Source organism: Panthera tigris, chromosome C2 (genome assembly GCF_018350195.1).
Source record: "Panthera tigris isolate Pti1 chromosome C2, P.tigris_Pti1_mat1.1, whole genome shotgun sequence".
NCBI classification, from domain to species: Eukaryota; Metazoa; Chordata; class Mammalia; order Carnivora; family Felidae; genus Panthera; species Panthera tigris.
In genome coordinates, this window is record NC_056668.1 from 75,525,009 (window position 1) to 75,550,448 (window position 25,440).

The following is a 25,440-nucleotide window of genomic DNA, read 5'->3' on the forward strand; positions in this document are numbered from 1 at the left end:
GAATAACATCAAAATCGTAGGAGTCCCAGAAGATGAAGAGAGAGGAAAAAGAGATAGAAGGTTTATGTGAGCAAATCATAGTAGAAAACTTTTCTAACTTGGGGAAAGACACAGAAATCAAAATCCAGAAAGCACAGAGAACTCCCATTAGATTCAACAAAAACTGACCATCAACAAGGCATGTCATAGTCAAATTCATAAAATACACAGACAAGGAAAGAATCATGAAAGTGGCAAGGAAAAAAGTCCTTAACCTACATGAGAAGAGAGATCAAGTATGCAGGAGACCAGACAGAAACTTGGCAGGCCAGAAAGGAATGCAGGATATATTTAATGTGCTGAATAGGAAAAATATGTAGCCAAGAATTCTTAATCCAGAAAGGCTGTCATTCAAAATAGAAAGAGAGATGAAAAGTTTCCCAGACAAATAAAAACTAAAGGAGTGTGTGATCCCTAAACCAGCCTTGCATGAAATTTTAAGGGGGATTCTCTGAGGGGAGAAAAGATGAAACAAAATAAAAAAGACCAAAAGCAACAAAGACTAGAAAGGACCAGAGAACACCACTTGAAACTCCAACTGTACAGACAACACAATGGCAGACAACACAACACAATAAATTCATATTTTCATAAATCCACTCTAAATATAAATGGACTAAATGCTCTAATCAAAAGACATAGGGTAACAGATTGATTAAAAAAAAAACAAGATCCATCTATATGCTGCTTACAAGAGACCCACTTTAGACCTAAAGACACCTTCAGATTGAAAGGGGATGGAGAACCATCTCTCATGTTAATGATCTCCAAAAGAAAGCTGGAGTAGCCATACTTATATCAAACAATCTAGATTTTAAAATAAAAACTGTACCAAGAGATGAAGAAGGACATTATACCATAATTAAAGGGTCTATCCACCTAGATCTAACAATTGTAAACCTTTATGCCCCCAACATGAAAGAACCCAAATATATAAATCAATTAAGCACAAACATACAGAAAATCATTGACAATAATACCATAATAGTAGGGGACTTCAACACCCAATTTACAGCAATGGACAGATCATCTAAACAGAAAATCAACAAGGAAACAATGGCTTTGAATGACACACTGGACTGGATGGACTTAAGATATATTCAAAACATTTCATCCTAAAGTAGCAGAATACACATTCTTCTCTAGCTCACATGGAACATTTTCCAGAATATATCACATACTGGGACACAAATCAGCCCTCAACAAGTACAAAAAGATCGAGGTTATACCATGGATATTTTCAGACCATAACACTATGAAACTCGAAATCAACCACAAGAAAAAATTTGGAAGGATAAAAAATACTTGGAGACCAAATAACATCCCACGAAAGAATGAATGGGCTAACCAAGATATTAAAGAGGAAATTAAATAGTACAAGGAAGCCAATGAAAATGATAACACCACAGCCCAAAGTCTCTGGGATGCAGCAAAGATGGTCATAAGAGGAAGTACATACCAATCTAGGTCCTCCTAAAGAGGGAAGAAAGGTCTCAGATACACAACCTAACTACACCTTAAAGAGCTGGGAAAAGAACAGCAAATGCAACCCAAAACCAGCATAAAATGGGAAATAATAATGATTAGAGCAGAAATCAATGTTATTGAATTAAAAAAAATAATAAAAAACAGAACAGATCAATGAAATCAAGAGCTGGTTCTTCGAAAAAATTAACAAAACTGATAACCTCCTAGCCAGTTTGATCAAAAAGAAAAAGGAAAGGACCCAAATAAAGAAAATCAAGAATGAAAGAGGAGAGATCACAACCAACACTGCAGAAATACAAACAATAATAAGAAGATATTATGAGCAATTATATGCCAATAAATTGGGCAATCTGGATGAAATGGACAAATTCCTAGAAATATAAAAACTACCAAAATTGAAACAAGAAGATATAGAAAATTTGAACAGACTCATGCCAGTAAAGAAATTGAATTAGTAAGCAAAAATCTCTCAAAAAACAAGAGTCCAGGGCCAAATGGTTTTCCAGGGGAATTCTACCAAACATTTAAAGAAGAGTTAACAGCTATTCTTTTAAAGTTGTTCCAAAAAATAGAAATGGAAGGAAAACTTCCAAATTCATTCTATGAAGCCAGCATTATCTTGATTCCAAAAGCAAAGACCCCACTAAAAAGGAGAATTACAGACCAATATCCCTGATGAACATGGATGCAAAAATCCTCAACAAGATACTAGCAAATTGGATCCAACAATACATTAAAAGAATTATTCACCACGACTAAGTAGGATTTATACCTGAGATCCAGGGCTGGTTTAATATCCTCAAAACCATCAATGTGATACAGCACATCAATAAAAGAAAGAACAGGAACCACATGATCCTCTCAATATGCAGAGAAAGCAGTTGACAAAATAGAGTATCCTCTCTTGATAAAAAAAAACCCTCTCTTGATAAAAATCCCTCAAGAAAGTAGGGGTAGAAGTATCATACCTCAAGTTCATAAAAGCCATACATGAAAGACCCACCACTAATATCATCCTCAATGGGGAAAAACAGAGATTTCCCCTAAAGTCAGGAACACAACAGGGATGTTCCTCTCGCCACTGTTATTCAACATAGTATCGGAAGTCCTAGTCTTAGCAATCCGACACACAAAGGAATAAATGGCATCCAAATCATCAAGTAGGAAGTCAAACTTTCACTCTTTGCAGACAGAATGATACCTTATATAGAAAACCCGAAAGATTCCACCAAAAACCTGCTAGAACTGATCCATGAATTCAGCAAAGTTGCAGGATATAAAATCAATGCACAGAAATTGGTTGCATTTCTATACACCAATAATGAAGCAACAGAAAGGGAAATCAAGGAATTGATCCCATTTACAATTGCACCAAAAAACATTTAAAAAAACCTAGGAATAAACCTAACCAAAGAGGTGAAAAATCTATGCACTGAAAACTATAGAAAGTTTATGAAAGAAATTGAAGAAAATACAAGAAATGGAGAAACATTCCATGCTCACGGATTGGAAGAACAGATGTTGTTAAAATGTCGATACTACCCAAAATAATCTACACATTCAATGCAATCCCTATCAAAATAACACCAGCAGTTGCGTGGGGGGATGGGCTAAATGGGTGATGGGCATTAAGGAAGGCACTTATTGGGATGAACACTGGGTGTTATATGGAAGTGATGAATCACTGGATTCTACTCCTGAAACCAATACTGCACTATATGTTAACAAACTTGAATTGAAATTTAAAAAAATATGTCATTTAAGTATTCCTACCAGTCCATGGTTTCAATGACTTTGGCTCCAGGTAGGCAGATCTTGGTTGTGTCTTTCTACATATGTCCTTCTCTCCAGATTTTGAGGTGTTGCCCTTGACCTCAATTCCCTGATACAACAAAGAAAATACAGTAGATTTTTGAACAACATAGCCTTGAACTGTGTGGGTCTATATATATGCAGATTTTTTTTCAGTACATACAGCACAGTACTGCAAATGTACTTTCTCTTCCTTACGATTTTCTTAATAACATTCTCTTTTCTCTAGCTTGCTTTATTATGAGAATACAGTATATAATACATATAACATAAAAATATGTGTTAATTGACTGTTTATGTTATTGGTAAGACTTCCAGTCAACAGTAGGCTCTTAGTACTTAAGTTCTGGGGAATCACACAACATGCAGATTTTTGAGTTGGTACACCTAACACCCACCCCACTCCCATTCTTTGAAGGTCAATTATAATTGAGTTTTAGTTTGTTCAGCTTTTTCTTGTTGTCATATTAGGAGAAACAAATTCTAAACTCTTTAAATTTCAGATCTGAAACCAGGAGTCCAGACTCCTTTCTATATTGCTGAAGTCAAAGCCTAACTTTACACTCTAGCCATGGTGGTAGCTATGATATCTGGCAATATATGCAAGAAGCACAGGGGCAGGAGAATTATTTTCAAAGCAAAGGTCTATGAACTACCACTGTGATCTATGAATCTATGAATAAGTTACATAACATCTTTAAGCTTTTCTTATCTATAAATTCAATCTTTTTGCCTAGATTATTTGTTGACTTAGGTAAATCTTATGAGTAGATCAACTCACTTTGGTTTAAAAAAAACACAAATGTCTAAAAATGTATAAAATAATATTATCAAATATTTATTTATTCGATGTAGAAAGTGAAGTTCTGTGATAATTTTAACCTCCAGATATTTAAAAAAGTCATTCTTATCCATATATCGCAGAGAATACTGGGCTCTCAAGTCCTAGTCGGTTAATAAGAACATCACGATGTGAATAGCATTTTTAAATTGATGCCTGCATGAAACATTCAATAGCACAGCTTCCAATTCTTAAACATTTTGAATATTGAACAAGATAAAAATATACCCAGGACTTAGGAAAGTAATTAATTTCTCCTTCTAGAATCTTTTATATTAATAATTAATACAACATGTATAGTAAAAAAAAACTTTTCTCTAGATATTACATGTCATGTCAAAGTTAATTATTGTAATTTAACTATAGAATACTTTTAATCACTTAATGTTAATTGCTCTTTTCTGTCTACCTACCCATCTGTTTTTCTGCCTATCCATTAAAGAGGAGGAGAAAACTAAAAAAAATTTCTTAACTAGTGCTCTGTTGTTTCCTTCTTAAAAGTTTCATATCATGACACAAGAAATGATTCTAAATACTTTAGAGAAACTTGGATGATACTGAAAACTTTTGTAAGAATATTTATAACATATCAAGTTAAATACTTTTTTTTTAATTTTAGAAAGAGAGAAAAAGCATGAGTGAAAGATAGGGGCAGAAGAAGAGAAGAGAGAGAGAGAGAGAGAGAAACTTAAGCAGGCTCCACGCTTACCATGGAGCCTGACATGGGCTCAATCCCATGACCCTGGGATCATGACCTGAGCTGCAATCAAGAATTGGACGCTCAACCGATTGAGCCATCACCCCAAGCTAAATACTTTTTATCTCCGTAACTAAAAGTTACACAACTCACACTGAATTTAGTCAATGTCATTGAGGACAAATGATTTGCCAGACATTAATAATACAAAAAAAAAAAGATCTTATTCCCAATTTAAAGGAGAGCAGACCTAACAGGAAAAATATAATAAACTAATCATGTGTTTTTTATATGTTCTATTCCAGATGTATATAGAAAGTACTGTGTTTGGAGATGATTTAGGCAGAGAATTGAAGTGGGGTCCGGGAAGTCTTACAACAGGTAAAATGTGTCTTAAAAAGCTATGATAGGGGCACCTGGGTTGCTCAGTCGGTTGAGCGTTGGACTTCGGCTCAGGTCATGATCTCACAGTCTGTGGGTTCGAGCCCCGCATCAGGCTCTGTGCTGACCGCTTGCTCAGAGCCTGGAGCCTGCTTCAGATTCTGTGTGTCCTCTCTCTGCCCCTCCCCCGCTCACACTTTGTCTCACTCTGTTTCTCAAAAATAAATAAATGTAAAAAAAAATGTAAAAAAAAAAAAAGCTATGATAGTTTTACAGATTGCCTTATTTAATTTTTTAAAAGTTCATTTTTTTCTAACAGAGGTGCAATTGAACAATAAGAAAAATAATTTCTATGCTTTGTGCTGTTTTAGAACAGGAAGGAACTACAAAAGAGGTTATGGATTGTCTTTCCCCTGACAAATTCAAGACTAAGAGAATCTTCTCCTGTTAGAAAGGCTTTAAGGAAAGCTGACTAGAGATAGGTTAATGAACACTGTTAGTGAATGACCTTACCGGGTCCTCCAACCAAACATTTCAGTGATTCTGTGATTTTTAGACAGTTGCAAACAAGCTTTGCAAGTTTATGATAAAATTTGCAAAGCAGCTTATGGTTTGCAAGGATTAGTGGGGCTCTGTGAGCCCATGGATTAGCCTTTATGTTTTAATGTGCCTGCCCTCACAGAGAGAAATGACACTGCTCCTTCAGCTTCAATAGGCTATGCACTGTCAGTTATATTTCCAGTTCTGGCAATACTGAACTCTTTATTACTCAGTCAGGCTTATTATGGTCAAGGTCATACATAGTGTTGCTAGCTGGCAAATATAGAAAAAGGTGAAGGTAATTGCCCTTATAAGAGATGATTAAGAATAAGTTCATAAAGGCATAGAATATTTGAATGGGAAATTGCCTGAAAGGCACTTAATTAAATCTCCAGTTGGATTCAGGGATTTGCTCAGGGTCTCATCTGATCTAACTTTAGGAGGATGAGAGAGTAGAGTCTTCACAGGGAAATCCTTTAGACAATCTTTGTGCTTGCTCAAACATATAGCTGTGTTATTTCTGGTCACCCTTTGGACCAAATGGCTTAGCTCTCCCAAAGAAGAAAAACAGTAGACAAAAGGAAGAAATACTGAGAAGAAAGGTAACTATATATATATATATATATATATATATATATATAAACATTATGCATACTTAATTACTAGCCCTCAAGGACACTAAATCCAAAAGAGTAATATATTTAGCAGTGGCAGCAAGTATTCAAGGGATTACAATTGATTCCAGAATCACTCAGGTTTGTCCATGGATGCCCATGTGGAGGTTCAACACAGAAAGGGCACTGATTCCTACTTCAGGTCCACCACCACCTTCAAAGGCGTGAGGGAGAGGTAAAGAGCCCTGCCATCCACACCTTTAAGAGGTCAGCATGTCTGTGAAGCAGACGTTTTAATCCACATGTACACTGGAGCCCCAAACTCCTTCATATCTTACTAGTGATGTGTATCATGAACCTGTGGGTCAGAAGAGTAACCATTTATAAAACACACTTGAGTTATTATGAGAGGCTGTTGTTTCCCAGGGAAGTGTTGTTTGGTAATTAACCATAATAAAAATGTACTTGGTGATAGCAGTCTCTTCCCGTTCTTCTTAAAAATGGTTCACAAACTTTCCACAGGAATCTAAGAAAATATATGTAACTTATTGATAGGAATGTATTATTGATCAGGTTCTTCTCTAGTTCATTTAATTCTTCCATCTGAAGAAGCTATGGGGCCCTAGGATCCAAAGACCATTTGTACTTCCTTTGATATCAGACAAATGGTTACAAACCATATCCCTAGTGTTGTATAGCACTAAAATTTACACATCATAGGGATGCTTGAAGGCTTACAACACCCTCCATTCTCTAACCTTTATCAAACACACTGGATCTCATGTTTAGCCAATTCATAAATAGATGAGTTTTCGCATTCTGGATTTTGGAAGGATCTTGGTTTTCTTAAAGATGTAAGTGAATGTTTGAAAATATAGTGCATCTTCATACGTACAGCAATTTAAATTTTAAAAAATTGTCTATATTTTTAGAGATTGGGACAATATTCATCTATTATATTTCCATTTTGTTTTTACTTGTGTTTCATTTGGAAGGTTGAAATGCCTGTTTTGTCCTGTATCCTGTCACTAAATGACCAGGAGATCATCAGTTGAATTTCAATAGAAAAAAAAAATTAAGTGTTGTGCCAATTGCAGAACTTTGGCAGCATAATAGTGGTATTCATGAGGTTTTCTGTGCTATACATAGGGTTCTAGCACTGATAATAAGAAAAGTTGTAAAGTCTTCTTATACATACTTAATACATACTAATCAAGGCAAAAAGGACACAAATGGGCTAATCTGACAGAAAGGGGCATGGGTCCTTGGAAAGAAAGATCAGAAATTGTTATGGAAAGATTCCTTGCTTTTTCCCCAGCTGCCTCATCTTAGATGGAAAATCTGTGAGCAATAGAAGAATTTCCAAATGTCATATTAGTAGAGCTTGAATTCAAAGGATTCTTTAAAAAATGGGAAAAATTAAAATTGGGAGAAATATGTAATTTAATTTTGAATATCTTTGAGATGCATATACACTTTTTTATCAAACAATTCATCTCTACTTTTGAAGTGAAAAATTTGCACCAATAGTTTGAGACAGTTTTATGGTGTAATTTGCCTGATAAGATTACTTTTTTTCCCCCTAAATAACCTTTTCTATGACACTATTTGGTTATAAATTATTTTGACCTCTACAGAACACACTTCAGTCTGCAGAGTAGTGTTTTGGGGATTTGTATGGAAGATGGCATCAAGGTGATTGCAGAGGGAGGAAGCTTCATTGCCAGAAGCTCATTCATTAATTTCCAGACAGATTCATGGTTTGTGAATCAACCACCAAGAACTCAGAACCGCTTGGCTAGGAATAAGAGTGGTTGTAATAGGTTCAGCGACAGGCATCTGTTATGCATGTCAGAGAGCAGTATGGTTCAGTGTTCAGTGTTTTCATCTTTCATGTATTTCCAGACTTGAAGGAAAATGTTAAATTGGGTTGAGTTAGAGGAATATTTAACAGTAATCATGACCTTGTCATTTCCTATCAATATTGCTGATATAAACAATGCTATTTCACCCCACTGGTATTGATATTCTAACAGGTAATTTGTGTTGTACCTATATGCCTACTTTCCTAACCAAATCTGTTCTATACTAGTCATAATTGGTAGTATATTGGCTGGATTGATTGTAAGAAACAGAAGCCATGGGGCGCCTGGGTGGCTCAGTCGGTTGAGCGTCCGACTTCGGCTCAGGTCATGATCTTGAGTTTTGTGAGTTGGAGCCCCTCGTCGGGTTCTGTGCTGACAGCTCAGAGCCTGGAGCCCTCTTCGGATTCTGCGTCTCCCTCTCTCTCTGCCCCTCCCCCGCTCATGCTCTGTCTCTCTCTCTGTCAAAAATTAATAAACATTAAAAAAATTAAAAAAAAGATACAGAAACCTACTAGTTAACTCAGACTAAAAGCAATTTATTAGTAACATGGTGGACAGCCTTTGAAGAATGAAAGAAAATATGAACACTCAATACTCAAAAGGAAAAATAAAACAGAGTAGTCCTTAGGAATAGCTGATTGACCCAGCTTTGTCAATCCACACCTTCCCCATCATGGAGGGAGTACATTTGTTGATTTTGCCTCCAAGATCACTTGCAATATGGTAGAGGCAGTTCCCTAAATGAAAATCAAGGTGCTTTTATCAAAAGGAGGAAGGAAATATGCTGGAAATAAAAAATAACACATGTCCACTACTTAAACCTGTAACTGCAATTCTTAATTTCTTTCTGTGAAGAAAGTTTGACATTTACCTCCTTTTTTTAAAATGGTTAATTTAATCTTATAAAATTTAAATCCAAATTAGTTAACTTATAGTGTAATAATGGTCAGGAATAGAATTTAGTGATTCATCACTGCCATATAACACCCAGTGCTCATTCCAACAAGTGCCTTCCTTAATGCCCATCACCCATTTAGCCCAGCCCCCATTGCAACTCTCCTCCAGCAACCCTGTTTGTTCTCTGTATTTGAGCCTCTTATGGCTTGCCTCCCTCTCTGTTTTTATCTTATTTTTCTTTCATTCGTTCTATGTTCATCTGTTGTGTTTGTTAAATTCCACATATGAATGAAATCATATGATATTTGTCTTTTTCTGACTGACTTATTTCATGCTTAGCATAATACATTCTAGTTCCATCCACATTGTTGCAAATGGCAAGATTTCATTCTTTTTGATGGTGCAGTAATATTCCAGTGTGTGTGTGTGTGTGTGTGTGTGTGTGTGTGTACATATCTTTATTCATTCATCAGTCAATAGCCATTTGGGTTCTTTCTATATTTGGCTATTGTGGATAGTGCTGCTATAAACTTTGGTATGCATGTGCTCCTTTGAATCATTTTTGCATCCTTTGGATAAATACCTACTAGTGTAATTGCAGGGTCATAGGAGAGTTTTATTTTCACTTTTTTGAGAAATGTCCACACTGTTTTCCAGAGTGACTGTACCAGTTTGCATTCCCACCAACAGTGCAAGAGTGTTTCCCTTTCCCCACATCCTTGCCAACATCTGTTGTTTCCTGTGTTGTTCATTTTAGCCGTTGTGACAGGTGTAAGGTGATACCTAATTGTGGTTTTGATTTATATTTCACTGATGATGAGTGATATTGAGCATCTCTTCACGTGTCTGTCAGCCATCTGGATGTCTTCTTTGGAAAAGTGTCTGTTCATGTCTTCTGCCCATTTCTTCACTGTATTCTTTCTTTTTTGGGTGTTGAGTTTGATAAGTTTTTTTTATAGATTTTGGGTACTAACCCGTTATCTGATATGTCGTTTGCAAATAACTTCTCCCATGCCTTCAGTTGCCTTTTAGTTTTGTTGATTGCTTCCTTCACTATGCAGAAGTTTTTATCTTGATGAGGTCCCAATAGTTCATTTTTACTTTTGTTTCCCTTGCCTCCAGAGACATGTCTAGCAAGAAGTTTCTGTGGTCGAGGTTAAAGAGGTTGCTGCCTGTTTCCCCCTCTAAGATTTTGATGGTTTTATGTCTTAAATTTATGTCCTTCATCCATTTTGAATTTATTTTTGTGTATGGTTTAAGAAAGTGGTCCAGGTTCATTCTTCTGCATGTCGTTGTCCAGTTTTCCCAGTATGATTTGCTGAAGAGACTGTCTTTTTACCATTGGATATTCTTTCCTGCTTTATTGAAGGTTAGTTGGGCATATATTTGTGGGTTCATTTATGGGTCCTCTATTCTATTCTGTTGATCTATGTGTCTGTTTTTATGCCAGTACCATACTGTCTTGTGATTGCAGCTTTGTAATACAGCTTGAAATCCAGAATTATGATGCCTTCATGTTTGTTTGTTTGTTTTTTTTCAACATTACTTTGGCTATTCAGGGTCTTTTCTGGTTCCACATAAAAATTTTATTCTTGTTTATTCTAGCTCTGTGAAGAATACTGCTGTTATTTTGACAGAGATTGCATTGAATGTGTAGATTGTTTTGGGTGGTATTGACATTTTAACATTTTTTCTTCCAATCCATGAGCATGGAATGTTTCTCCATTTCCTTGTGTCTTTTTCAATTTCTTTCACAAACTTTCTATAGTTTTCAGTGTACATATATTTAACCTCTTTGGTTAGGTTTATTTCTAGGTATCTTATGTTTTTTGATGCAGTAAATCGCTCTCCTTCTCGCTCTCCCTCTCTCTCTTCCTCTCAAGATTTCCCTCTCTGTTGACTCATTTTTAGTGTATAGAAACGCTACCGATTTGTATGTTGATTTCATATCTGTGATGTTGCTGAATTCATGTATCAGTTCTAGCAGTTTTTTGATGGAGTCGTTTCGGTTTTCCACATAGAGTATCATTTATTTTGAAAACAGTGGAAGTTTGACTTCTTTCTTGCCAATTTGTATGTCTTTTATTTCTTTTTGTTGTCTGATTGCTGAGGCTAAGACTTCCAGTACTATGTTGAACAACAATGATGAGAATGAATATCCCTGTAATGTTTCTGACCTTAGTGGGAAAGATCTCAGCTTTCCTCCATTGAGGATTATATTTCTTGAGGGTTTTTATCAAGAAATTCATGCTATATTTTGTAAAATGCTTTTTCTTCATCTTTTTAGGGGATCATGTGGTCCTTATCCTTTCTTTTACTAATGTGATGTGTTACATTGATTGATTTGTCGATATTAAACCAGCCTTGCAGCCCATGAATAAATCCAACTTGATTGTAGTGAATAATTCTTTTAATTTATTGTTGAATTTTATTTGCTAGTATCTTGTTGAGAATATTTGAAGAAGAAATATTCAAAGAAATCGGTCAGGGGGCGCCTGGGTAGTTCAGTTGGTTGAGCATCCGACTTCAGCTCAGGTCATGATCTTACAGTTTTTGGGTTCGAGCCCACATCAGGCTCTGTGCCAACAGCTTGCTCAGAGCCTGCAGCCTGCTTCAGATTCTGTGTCTCCTTCTCTCTCTCTCTGCCCCTCCCCCGCTCATGCTCTGTCTCTCAAAAATAAATAAATGTTAAAAAAATTAAAAAAAAAAGAAATCGGTCTGTAATTCTCCTTTTTAGTAGGATCTTTGTCTGGTTTTGCGAACAAGGTAATGCTGGCCTCATATAATGAATTTGGAAGTTTTCCCTTCATTCCTATTTTTTGGAACAACTTCAAAAGAAAAGATATTAACTCTTCTTTAGATGTTTGGTAGAATTCTCCTGGGAAGCCATCCAGCACTGGACTCTGGTTTGTTGGGAGATTTTTGATTACTGATTCCATTTAGTTACTGGTTATGGGTCTCAGGCCATGCATATTTTCAGACCACAATGCTATGAAAATTGAAATCAACCACAAGAAAAAATTTGGAAAGACCACAAATACTTGGGGGTTAAAGAACTGAAGAATCAATGGGTTAATCAAGAAATTAAAGAGGAAGTAAAAAAGTACATGGAAGTTAATGAAAATGAACATTTATTTATTTATTTATTTATTTTTAATATATGAAATTTACTGTCAAATTGGTTTCCATACAACACCCAGTGCTCATCCCAAAAGGTGCCCTCCTCAATACCCATCACCCACCCTGCCCTCCCTCCCACCCCCCATCAACCCTCAGTTTGTTCTCAGTTTTTAACAGTCTCTTATGCTTTGGCTCTCTCCCACTCTAACCTCTTTTTTTTTTTTTTTTTCCTTCCCCTCCCCCATGGGTTTCTGTTATGTTTCTCAGGATCCACATAAGAGTGAAACCATATGGTATCTGTCTTTCTCTGTATGGCTTATTTCACTTAGCATCACACTCTCCAGTTCCATCCACGTTGCTACAAAAGGCCATATTTCATTTTTTCTCATTGCCACGTAGTATTCCATTGTGTATATAAACCACAATTTCTTTATCCATTCATCAGTTGATGGACATTTAGGCTCTTTCCATAATTTGGCTATTGTTGAGAGTGCCGCTATAAACATTGGGGTACAGGTGCCCCTATGCATCAGTACTCCTGTATCCCTTGGATAAATTCCTAGCAGTGCTATTGCTGGGTCATAGGGTAGGTCTATTTTTAATTTTCTGAGGAACCTCCACACTGCTTTCCAGAGCGGCTGCACCAATTTGCATTCCCACCAACAGTGCAAGAGGGTTCCTGTTTCTCCACATCCTCTCCAGCATCTATAGTCTCCTGATTTGTTCATTTTGGCCACTCTGACTGGCGTGAGGTGGTATCTGAGTGTGGTTTTGATTTGTATTTCCCTGATAAGGAGCGACGTTGAACATCTTTTCATGTGCCTGTTGGCCATCCGGATGTCTTCTTTAGAGAAGTGTCTATTCATCTTTTCTGCCCATTTCTTCACTGGGTTATTTGTTTTTCTGGTGTGGAGTTTGATGAGCTCTTTATAGATTTTGGATACTAGCCCTTTGTCCGATGTGTCATTTGCAAATATCTTTTCCCATTCCGTTGGTTGCCTTTTAGTTTTGTTGGTTGTTTCCTTTGCTGTGCAGAAGCTTTTTATCTTCATAAGGTCCCAGTAATTCACTTTTGCTTTTAATTCCCTTGCCTTTGGGGATGTGCCGAGTAAGAGATTGCTACGGCTGAGGTCAGAGAGGTCTTTTCCTGCTTTCTCCTCTAAGGTTTTGATGGTTTCCTGTCTCACATTCAGGTCCTTTATCCATCTTGAGTTTATTTTTGTGAATGGTGTGAGAAAGTGGTCTAGTTTCAACCTTCTGCATGTTGCTGTCCAGTTCTCCCAGCACCATTTGTTAAAGAGACTGTCTTTTTTCCATTGGATGTTCTTTCCTGCTTTGTCAAAGATGAGTTGGCCATACGTTTGTGGGTCTAGTTCTGGGGTTTCTATTCTATTCCATTGGTCTATGTGTCTGTTTTTATGCCAATACCATGCTGTCTTGATGATGACAGCTTTGTAGTAGAGGCTAAAGTCTGGGATTGTGATGCCTCCTGCTTTGGTCTTCTTCTTCAAAATTACTTTGGCTATTCGGGGCCTTTTGTGGTTCCATATGAATTTTAGGATTGCTTGTTCTAGTTTCGAGAAGAATGCTGGTGCAATTTTGATTGGGATTGCATTGAATGTGTAGATAGCTTTGGGTAGTATTGACATTTTGACAATATTTATTCTTCCAATCCATGAGCAGGGAATGTCTTTCCATTTCTTTATATCTTCTTCAATTACCTGCATAAGCTTTCGATAGTTTTCAGCATACAGATCTTTTACATCTTTGGTTAGATTTATTCCTAGGTATTTTATGCTTCTTGGTGCAATTGTGAATGGGATCAGTTTCTTCATTTGTCTTTCTGTTGCTTCATTGTTAGTGTATAAGAATGCAACTGATTTCTGCACATTGATTTTGTATCCTGCAACTTTGCTGAATTCATGTATCAGTTCTAGCAGACTTTTGGTGGAGTCTATCGGATTTTCCATGTACAATATCATGTCATCTGCAAAAAGCGAAAGCTTGACTTCATCTTTGCCAATTTGGATGCCTTTGATTTCCTTTTGTTGTCTGATTGCTGATGCTAGAACTTCCAGCACTATATTAAACAGCAGCGGTGACAGTGGGCATCCCTGTCGTGTTCCTGATCTCAGGGAAAAAGCTCTCAGTTTTTCCCCGTTGAGGATGATGTTAGCTGTGGGCTTTTCATAAATGGCCTTTATGATCTTTAAGTATGTTCCTTCTATCCCGACTTTCTCAAGGGTTTTTATTAAGAAAGGGTGCTGGATTTTGTCAAAGGCCTTTTCTGCATCGATTGACAGGATCATATGGTTCTTCTCTTTTTTTTTGTTAATGTGATGTATCACGTTGATCGATTTGCGAATGTTGAACCAGCCCTGCATCCCAGGAATGAATCCCACTTGATCATGGTGAAGAATTCTTTTTATATGCTGTTGAATTCGATTTGCTAGTATCTTATTAAGAATTTTTGCATCCATATTCATCAGGGATATTGGCCTGTAGTTCTCTTTTTTTACTGGGTCTCTGTCTGGTTTAGGAATCAAAGTAATACTTGCTTCATAGAATGAGTCTGGAAGTTTTCCTTCCCTTTCTATTTCTTGGAATAGCTTGAGAAGGATAGGTATTATCTCTGCTTTAAATGTCTGGTAGAACTCGCCTGGGAAGCCATCTGGTCCTGGACTCTTATTTGTTGGGAGATTTTTGATAACCGATTCAATTTCTTCCCTGGTTATGGGTCTGTTCAAGCTTTCTATTTCCTCCTGATTGAGTTTTGGAAGAATGTGGGTGTTTAGAAATTTGTCCATTTCTTCCAGGTTGTCCAATTTGCTGGCATATAATTTTTCATAGTATTCCCTGATAATTGTTTGTATCTCTGAGGGATTGGTTGTAATCATTCCATTTTCATTCATGATTTTATCTATTTGGGTCATCTCCCTTTTCTTTTTGAGAAGCCTGGCTAGAGGTTTGTCAATTTTGTTTATTTTTTCAAAAAACCAACTCTTGGTTTCGTTGATCTGCTCTACCGTTTTTTTAGATTCTATATTGTTTATTTCTGCTCTGATCTTTATTATTTCTCTTCTTCTGCTTGGTTTAGGCTGCCTTTGCTGTTCTGCTTCTATTTCCTTTAGGTGTGCTGTTAGATTTTGTATTTGGGATTTTTCTTGTTTCTTGAGATAGGCCTGGATTGCAATGTATTTTCCTCTCAGGACTGCCTTCGCTGCATCCCAAAGCGTTTGGATTGTTGTATTTTCATTTTCGTTTGTTTCCATATATGTTTTAATTTCTTCTCTAATTGCCTGGTTGACCCACTCATTCGTTAGTAGGGTGTTCTTTAACCTCCATGCTTTTGGAGGTTTTCCAGACTTTTTCCTGTGGTTGATTTCAAGCTTCATAGCATTGTGGTCTGAAAGTATGCATGGTATAATTTGAATTCTTGTAAACTTATGAAGGGCTGTTTTGTGACCCAGTATATGATCTATCTTGGAGAATGTTCCATGTGCACTTGAGAAGAAAGTATATTCTGTTGCTTTGGGATGCAGAGTTCTAAATATATCTGTCAAGTCCATCTGATCCAATGTATCATTCAGGGCCCTTGTTTCTTTATTGACTGTGTGTCTAGATGATCTATCCATTTCTGTAAGTGGGGTGTTAAAGTCCCCTGCAATGACCACATTCTTATCAATAAGGTTGCTTATGTTTATGAGTAATTGTTTTATATATCTGGGGGCTCGGGTATTTGGCGCATAGACATTTATAATAGTTAGCTCTTCCTGGTGGATAGACCCTGTGATTATTATATAATGCCCTTCTTCATCTCTTGTTACAGCCTTTAATTTAAAGTCTAGTTTGTCTGATATAAGTATGGCTACTCCAGCTTTCTTTTGGCTTCCAGGAGCATGATAAATAGTTCTCCATCCCCTCACTCTCAATCTAAAGGTGTCCTCAGATCTAAAATGAGTCTCTTGTAGACAGCAAATAGATGGGTCTTGTTTTTTTATCCATTCTGATACCCTATGTCTTTTAGTTGGCGCATTTAATCCATTTACATTCAGTGTTATTATAGAAAGATATGGGTTTAGAGTCATTGTGATGTCTGTATGTTTTATGTTTGTAGTGATGTCTCTGGTACTTTGTCTCACAGGATCCCCCTTAGGATCTCTTGTAGGGCTGGTTTCGTGGTGACAAATTCCTTCAGTTTTTGTTTGTTTGGGAAGACCTTTATCTCTCCTTCTATTCTAAATGACAGACTTGCTGGATAAAGGATTCTCGGCTGCATATTTTTTCTGTTTAGCACACTGTAGATATCGTGCCAAGCCTTTCTGGCCTGCCAAGTTTCAAAGGAGAGATCAGTCACGAGTCTTATAGGTCTCCCTTTATATGTGAGGGCACGTTTATCCCTTGCTGCTTTCAGAATTTTCTCTTTATCCTTGTATTTTGCCAGTTTCACTATGATATGTCGTGCAGAAGATCGATTCAAGTTACGTCTGAAGGGAGTTCTCTGTGCCTCTTGGATTTCAATGCCTTTTTCCTTCCCCAGTTCAGGGAAGTTCTCAGCTATAATTTGTTCAAGTACCCCTTCAGCACCTTTCCCTCTCTCTTCCTCCTCTGGGATACCAATTATGTGTATATTATTTTTTTTTAGTGTATCACTTAGTTCTCTAATTTTCCCCTCATACTCCTGGATTTTTTTATCTCTCTTTCTTTCAGCTTCCTCTTTCTCCATAACTTTATCTTCTAGTTCACCTATTCTCTCCTCTGCCTCTTCAAGCCGAGCCATCGTGGATTCCATTTTGTTTTGCAATTCGTTTAAAGCGTTTTTCAACTCCTCGTGACTGTTCCTTAGTCCCTCGATCTTTGTGGCAAGAGATTCTCTGCTGTCCTGTATACTGTTTTCAAGCCCAGCGATTAATTTTATGACTATTATTCTAAATTCACTGTCTGTTATATTATTTAAATCCTTTTTGATCAGTTCATTGGCTGTTGTTATTTCCTGGAGATTCTTCTGAGGGGAATTCTTCCGTTTGGTCATTTTGGAGAGTCCCTGGCGTGGTGAGGACCTGCAGTGCACTTCCCCTGTGCTGTGGTGTATAACTGGAGTTAGTGGGCGGGGCCACAGTCCGACCCGATGTCTGCCCCCAGCCCACTGCTGGGGCCACAGTCAGACTGGTGTGTGCCTTCTCTTCCCCTCTCCTAGGGGCGGGATTCACTGTGGGTTGGCGAGGCCCGTCTGGGCTACTTGCACACTGCCAGGCTTGTGGTGCTGGGGATCTGGTGTATTAGCTGGGGTGGGTAGGCAAGGTGCACGGGGGCTGGAGGGGCAGGCTTAGCTCGCTTCTCCTTAGGTGATCCACTTCAGGAGGAGCCCTGTGGCAGCGGGAGGGAGTCAGATCCGCTGCCGGAGGTTTGGCTCCGCAGAAGCACAGAGTTGGGTGTTTGCGCGGAGCGAGCAAGTTCCCTGGCAGGAACTGGCTCCCTTTGGGATTTTGGCTGGGGGATGGGCGGGGGAGATGGCGCTGGCGAGCGCCTTTGTTCCCCGCCAAGCTGAGCTCTGCCGTCCGGGGGCTCAGCAGCTCTCCCTCCCTTTGTCCTCCAGCCTTCCCGCTTTCTGAGCAGAGCTGTTAACTTATGACCTCCCAGACGCTAAGTCGCGCTTGCTGTCGGAACACAGTGTGTCCGGCCCCTCCGCTTTTGCCAGCCAGACTCGGGGGCTCTGCTTGGCCGGCGAGCCGCCCCTCCGCCCCGGCTCCCTCCTGCCAGTCCGTGGAGCGCGCACCGCCTCGCCGCCCTTCCTACCCTCTTCCGTGGGCCTCTCGTCTGCGCTTGACTCCGGAGACTCCCTTCTGCTAATCCTCTGGCGGTTTTCTGGGTTCTTTAGGCAGGTGTAGGTGGAATCTAAGTGATCGGCGGACGCGCTGTGAGCCCCGCGTCCTCCTACGCAGCCATCTTCCGGAACCCCCGGAAGTTAATGAAAATGAAAACACAGCAGTCCAAAACCTTTGGATGCAGTAAAGGCAGTCATAAAAGGGCAGTATACAGCAATCCACGTCTTCCTAAAGAATAAAGAAATGTCTCAAATACACAATCTAACCTTACACTTAAAGGAGCTGGAAAAAGAACAGCAATTAAAGTCCAAAACAATCAGAAGAAGGGAAATAATAAAGATTAGATCAGAAATCAATGATATCAGAATAAAAAAAATAGAACAGATCAACAAAACTAGGAGATGGTTCTTTGAAAGAATTAACAAAATTGATAAACCCCTAGCCAGATTCATCAAAAGGAAAAAAGAAAGGACTCAAATATAATCACACGTGAAAGACTAGAGATCACAACCAACACAGCAGAAATAAAACAACAATAAGAGAATATTATGACCAATTACATGACAACAGATTGGTTAATGTGGAAGAATTGGATAAATTCCTAGAAACATATGAACTACCAAAACTGGAAGAGGCAGAAATAGAAAATTTGACATGTATGTCCTTACGAGAACATTCATTCATTCATTCATTCATTCAAGAAACATGTGAATGCCTATTTTTTCCAGATCTTATGCTAGTCTTTGAACTGTGAAAAAGAGAGATGTAGTCCCTAGTCTCATAGGATACATGTATCTCCTACAGAGATATAGTCTCTCTTTACTAAATACTCTCACTGATAGCATGAAATAAGACTTTCTTATGTGGAATGATCAAAAATGTTTCAGGTAGCACATTTATTGTCAATTAATTCTAATTGGAAGGTAGTTGGTTATCAGTATAGGTTTTAGGAGTAGGAAAATAATTTAAATAAAAATGTATTGAAAGAAAATTATTCTATTAGTGGTCTGAAGAACAAACTTGGATTGGTTGTAGGGAGAAGCAGAGGAGGCTGGGGGGCCAATTAATTACCAGAAAATTATTAACTGCTTTCCTTCTAGTAAGGTACAGAAAAAAATAGAAAAATAATAAAATATTAACATTTACTTATTGAGGTCTTCAGTGATTTATATATGTAAATTTACTCTTTCCCACATTGTTTTTTCTTTATAACTGCAGTAAAGAGATACAGGTAAGGTCACTGAGATATAGAAAAGTTTGCCCTAAATTGTTTTTCGAGTGAGTGGAAGAGGTAGGATCAACAGAGGTTAACCTACCAGTACTTTGTTTCTTTAACATTCTTTAACCATTTAACTATTGATAAATGGAGAAGATTAAAAGGATGCATTATGCAGAAAGAAGAGATATTAGTCAATAAGCTTTATATTTTTGACTGGGACTAACTATGGAGGTTGATAGTTGGGTTTCCTTATCTCAGAGACAGATCTCAATGAGTAGTAATAATTGCCTTGTATCCTTTGTAGTATAAATATTAACACGCATTTATCAATCAAGATTTTATTATAGATTTATGCATATTAACTTTATTTTTAACAGTGGAGAATTAGATAAAATGCTTCAGATCTTCTGTCACATCTACTACTCTGTCATATCTACTGACTCATTCTCTAGAGAAACGTGGTTGTGAAGTTTGAATTTTATTTCTTAATGTATCTTGGCTTGTTTTCATGTATAAAGGATGGTATTCTCTGTACTGCTCGTTTTCGCATTTAAAATGCCTCATTTGAACAGCTTTGATTGATCTGTTTTTCCTGTTGGGAAGGTTATTATAAAGTTTATTTAGCACCTTTCATATTTACATTTCCCATTTCCCTGCAAGTCACACTCATTTTTAAACGTGGCAGGCAAGGATCTGTTAAGCCACATTTCCACCTTTGTAACAATCAGTGTAACCTATGTCAATGCTAGGGAAAGACCTAGGTCTTCTATCTTACTTTTTATTTTCCCCTGCAATTGAGACTTTTTTTATTTTTCAGTTTTAGGCTAATTTCCCAGTTAAAACATATTTTTAAGTTTTCAAATAAAGCATTCCTTTTGTATGGAGGGAAACATTTTAATACTCTCCCATATTTCTATTTTATTCCTTGAAAAATCAAGATGTTGGCAAATTAAATGTGTCCAGAAAAGCATAATCAATATAGTGAAGGGTTAGTAAATTATCATGTACAGAGGACAGATTAAAAGAGAGAGGATATTTAGTTTGTAGAAGAATAGTGTGTATTATAAGCTACATTCCTCATTTGTAAAAATGAGGAATGCTTATGCTGGGTAGTTTCAGAGAATAAAACTAGTTACATCCAAATTAAAGGGTAATTTATTTCAGTTCAATATAATGAAATATCTCAATAAATCATATTGTTATTATGCCTCCCATTAATTTATTATTCATTTGTTAATTAACATTTATTCAGTTCTGGGTATAGAAATTAATAAAACATGCATTTTACTCTCATGAAATATATACTTCATCCAGAGTGATGCCTTATGCAACAAACAGAGTATTAGTCTTGTAGTGGAGATGAGTACTGAGTCATCCTTTGGGGCTTTGTGGACAGTAAATGCCTTGACTCATCTAAACTATCCTCTTTCACAGGTTTGCATTAGAGGATCTTCAATAATAGGAAAGAAATGGACCCACTCATCATAAAGAATAGTCTTCCTTGATGTGCATGTATACTCCATCCCCCAGGGAGTATTCAAGAAGTATTCGAAACATGGCCCAGTCTGAGATGCAGTTGAAGGTATAAGACATGGCTCAGTCTGAGACACGGTTGAAAGCATTTCAGTATTGATAGGAAGTTTGATACAGATGAATAATTCCTAAGAGCTTTCACAGCTTTAATTTTGTGGACCTACACCTAAAATAGGAAAATGGAAATGCATTCTTTGCCTTCTTACCATTTTAGCCTTAAGAGGTATAGTTCTCTATGGAATTCCCAGAAGATAATCTACTCATATGAGATCTTCACATCATCAAAATCATGGTAACAATTTGAATGTCAAGTAGGTAATATAAAAATAAATACTGATTAAGTCCAATTATCATGTCTTAATATTGAAAACATTTTCTCCAAATAATGCAATGCCTTTATGAAAACAGGACTGGCAACAAAAGCAGCCAAGTATCCCCCTAACATTGATTATGTTTGTGAAAACTGCTTTGTGAAATATGTTCTTCTTAAAATTCAGAATTCCAAATAGGGGAAGGTTAGAATAATGAGGCCATTAAAATGACATGCTGATGGTGATCAATTAAGATATATTATAGCAATATAGACCTTCCTAAACCTGCTTCACTGGGAAGTCTATGTTTAGGACACAGATCTTCATCTTAAGTAAACGTTTGTCTGTGTTTATGGATGTCATCTTGTAGGTTTAGATGCTGCACTAAATTCCACAACAAGGAAAAGGAGAGAGACAGACAGAGAGAGACACACAGAGAGAGAGACAGAGAGAGAGAGAGAGAGAGAGAGAGAGAGACAGAGAGAATTCCCCCAAAGACAACTGCTCCTTGCAAAGAAAAAAAATTGTTTGTAATTTATTTGTACTCAAAGTGTAGTGTTATGATGGATGTTTATAAAAAAAACAAAAGAACATTTGGATCAAAATTTAAATGTTTGGGGAGTGATATGTTTATAATAGTTTGGGATGAAGTAGTCCTGGAAGGAAAATTATTTGAAAATAAAATACTTGATCTAGTATGAATTTTATGGTTTATATACCATTTTAACAGCAAATGTAATCTCTCTCACTCTTCAAAATAATCCTGTGAGGTCTTCATTAAGGTATCTTAAGGAAATAAGTCTTGCAAGACTGAAAAGATCTGCCTAAAGTTACATCATTAGAAAGTGTCAGACCCAAAACTTAAGTCCACGTCTTCTGTCTCCCTTTTGTGTTCTTATCACTCTACATCGATGAGGACCTCATCTTTGAAATTATATGAAAAGTCAGCAAATTAAGGGTAGAGAAATGACTCCATCTGACAACATTCGTTTGCCACCACTGCTGCATTCAAAGGACCACATGAGAACCTTTGTGTATATTTTGAGTATTGTAGGAAAAATTTTCCTTTTCTGAAGACCCTGTGAGCTTATAAGAGAAAGTAGGAAAATGATAATGGTCATAAGGAAAATTATAAGAGAATCAAAGGTACTAATCCTCAATTTCCTTTTTTTAACTTAATAAGTTTTTTGTTTATGTTTTTTATTATAAAAGTATACAGAAGTCAGAAGGAAATTATGCATAGTTCAACTATGCAGAGGTGATCACTGTTGATATTTTAACTGTTTTTCCAGTTTTTATTCTATGAATTTTTATGTAGTTGAGGATCATGTCATAGTTACATATTGTATATTTACTCACATAATATTGTCATAATAATTTTTCCATATCACTAGAATTCTTTGTAAGTAACATTTTTATTACATACATAATATTCCATTTAATGGAAAAGGTATTTAATTGCAACACTTTCCTAATGTTAGATATTTAGGTTGTTTTCAATGTGTCACTCTTTTAGAAAACGTTAGGATGAAAATGTTCTTCTTTTGAAAGTAGAATACCATACCCTATATTGCATTGTTTTGTTATAGAAGTAGATTATGATTTACATAACATAAAATATGATTTATATTATATATTTATAGCAATATAAAATATTATCTTTACAAAACAGAAATTATTAGAATGAGTAGAAACTGTAAACCAGGATAAATAGACAGATAGATGAAAGGGAGAAGAAAAAAAAGGAAAGATTGATAGATTGATAGATAATGGTAGCTTAAGGAAGAAGGCATAAAGAGGGCATTCTAAAGTAATATATATAGAAGCCAGAAGGAATATATTTTCTTGGAGGATAAGGGGTATTGTATATAAAACAAGACTAAGAACTATTGCGTAAATTTGGGGGGATGTATATGATTTTTAGAGATGTTAGAAAGAGGCAACTGAAGTCCTCTTTAGATATTTGATTAGTAGGGAAGTCTTGGAAACCTGATGTATTAGAGTCCAGACAGAGACAGAACCCATATCAGTGATTTCACAGAAAATATTTCATACAGTAATTTTAAGTGGGTATAAAATTGCCCACTATTGAAAGAGAAAAAGAAAACTCTAAGGTGTAGGAGAGATGGCAACTGCTGGAAGCTGCCAGCAGAGGGAGAAGCTCCGCTCTTCTGCACATGGTGTCTTTGGTGTCTCTGAGCTCAGGAGAGAGAGGCATCCTGGGTCTGGTACTCAGACCTCTGAGAAGGGGACCCTGCTGCTATAGAAACATGGGGAGCCATCATGGGGACAAAGATTTGCTGAAGTGCTACTCACAGGAACCACAAACTGACATAGATCCCTCAGGACAACGAAAAGCCAGGAGCAAATTCTGGCTTCCTCTTCCAACCCTGCAGCCTTTCTTAAGCTCCCTCTATTCACAGAATCTGTTAGGGAAAAGCCACCAAAGCAAAAACTGGTCTCAGGACTAGCTTCCCAGAGGACACAAGGGTGGGTTTGGAGCAGAAAAATATTTTGATAACTGGCATAGCCTGGGACACCTGGGTGGCTCAGTCACTTAAGTCTCCCACTCTGGATTTTGGCTCAGGTCGTGATCTTGCGGTTTGTGAGTTCGAGCCCTGCATGGGGCTCTGCGGGTCGACCTGGGATTCTGTCTCCTCTCTCTGCCCCACTTTCACTCGCTGTGGCGCTCTCTCACTCTCTCTCTCTCTCTCAAAATAAATGAATAAACTTAAAAAAAATTGGCACCACTCATATCTTCTGACATGGATTGAATAAATAGATCATTGAAGGCAATACACCTATTTAGGATAAGGCACTCAGAGCCAAGACTCACTCCTTTTCTTCTTGGATTGTGGAAATGAAAAGGCTTCATTCTGATAAATTCAGTTACCATCTTCCTGTGCTTTTAAAGAAAGAGATCTGAAACTCAGGATACACAGGTCAAAGCTCCTACTCTGCCACTGGATTATGTTATGACCTTGAACAAATTATTTACATCGCTTAGACTCAGTTTACTCTTTAATAAAAGGAAGCTATGTCTTTTGTATCTCATGAAGTTTTTGTGAGGACCAAAATGAGATAATATCATGAAAGCACTTTGTATGTCACCAAATCATTGATTTCCTTTCCAAATCCAGATCGTTTCTGAGTATGACAGGGTGAATTTCTATAATATCACTTTTCTCTCCGATGTGTATTATAAACATTGATGGATTTTATGGGTTAATCTTGTTTAGTATGATTGAAATGTATCACTCTCTTGCCTGCCTATTTTTTCCTTTCTTTTTTTTTTTTTTTAAATATGGAACACTTCACGAATTTGTGTGTCATCCTTGCGCAGGGACCATGCTAATCTTCTCTGTATCATTCCAATTTTAGTATATGTGCTGCCGAAGCGAGCACTGTTTTTTCCTTTTTAAAAAAAAGTTTATTTATTTTTTTTTGAGAGAGAGAGAGAAGGCATGCACAGGTGTATGTGCACACAAGCGGGAGAGGGGCAGTGAGAGAGTGAGAGTGAGAGAGAGAGAGAGAGAGAGAGAGAATCCCAGGCAAGCTCCATGCTGTCAGCACAGAGACTGATCCAGGGATTGATCTCATGTCCCTGAGATCATGACCTGAGCCAAACTCAAGAGTTGGATGCTTAACCGACTGAGCCACCCAGACACCATTTGCCCCTTGCCTGCATATTGTATAGTAACTTCAGTCCCCACTGCCTACATTGTAGTCATATGCTATTTAAGCAACAAATTACATTTTCACCCTCACCTACATTTGCTAAAGTCTTTCTCCATAATATATTTTTGTAAAAATGAAAATAGGCATAACCTCGTTTGACCTTCTATAATAGAATAGTTTACTTTGTGTGAACACACTGTGTTTTCATGTTTGTATGTAAATCTCTTTATTCTATCACTTATTAATGATTTGTCTGTTTATAACATTCTCCTTGTGAGATTGTAAGCCCTTTGATATTGGAGGTAGTTTTTATTTATTTTTTTTAAATGTTTATTTATTGTGAGAGAAAGGAAGAGAAAGAGTGGGGGAAGGGCAGAGAGTGAGGGAGAGAGAGAATCCCAATCAGGTTCCACAATGTCAGCACAGAACCCTACGTGGAATTAGATTTCACAAACCATGAGATCATGACTTGAGCTGATGTACAGTCAGGTGCTTAACGAACTGACCTACCCAGGCACCCCTAAAGGTAGTTTTTATATCAGTGCTTCTTACAGTGCCTTGCAGGTCACAAGTACATAAT

At 37.2% G+C, this 25,440-nt stretch overlaps 1 non-coding gene across 1 annotated transcript; it reads right to left on the reverse strand.

Annotated features, from left to right (window-relative positions):
- Nucleotides 1–24,480: 24,480 nt before the first annotated feature.
- On the reverse strand, nt 24,481–24,587 carry LOC122230785. The gene has a single exon (XR_006207870.1). It is a non-coding gene; the product is annotated as a U6 spliceosomal RNA (small nuclear RNA).
- Nucleotides 24,588–25,440: the final 853 nt, after the last annotated feature.